We start from the raw sequence: 294 nt of genomic DNA, 5'->3' as shown, positions 1-294 counted from the left end.
AGTGTACATAGTATAATAAGTGTTAGTCACTCAGTTGTGTCTGACTCTCTGTTACCCCGTGGACTATAGCCCACCATGCTCCTCTGTCCATGGGATTTCCCAGGCAAGAATACTGGAGTGACTGTCATTTCCTTCTCCAGGGGATCTTCCCAACTCAGGGATCAAACCTGGGTCTCCTGCATTACAGGCAGATTCTTAACCGTTTGAGCCACCAGGGAAGCCCAATAAATATAAAGAGACTGGATCTGCAATGAAAATGCCTGAGTTCTCGATTATAGCGTGTGAAAATATATT

The sequence above is a fragment of the Bison bison genome, unplaced genomic scaffold (genome assembly GCF_000754665.1).
Source record: "Bison bison bison isolate TAMUID 2011002044 unplaced genomic scaffold, Bison_UMD1.0 scf7180017847758, whole genome shotgun sequence".
Lineage (NCBI taxonomy): Eukaryota > Metazoa > Chordata > Mammalia > Artiodactyla > Bovidae > Bison > Bison bison.
Note: the sequence above shows the minus strand (reverse complement) of the source record.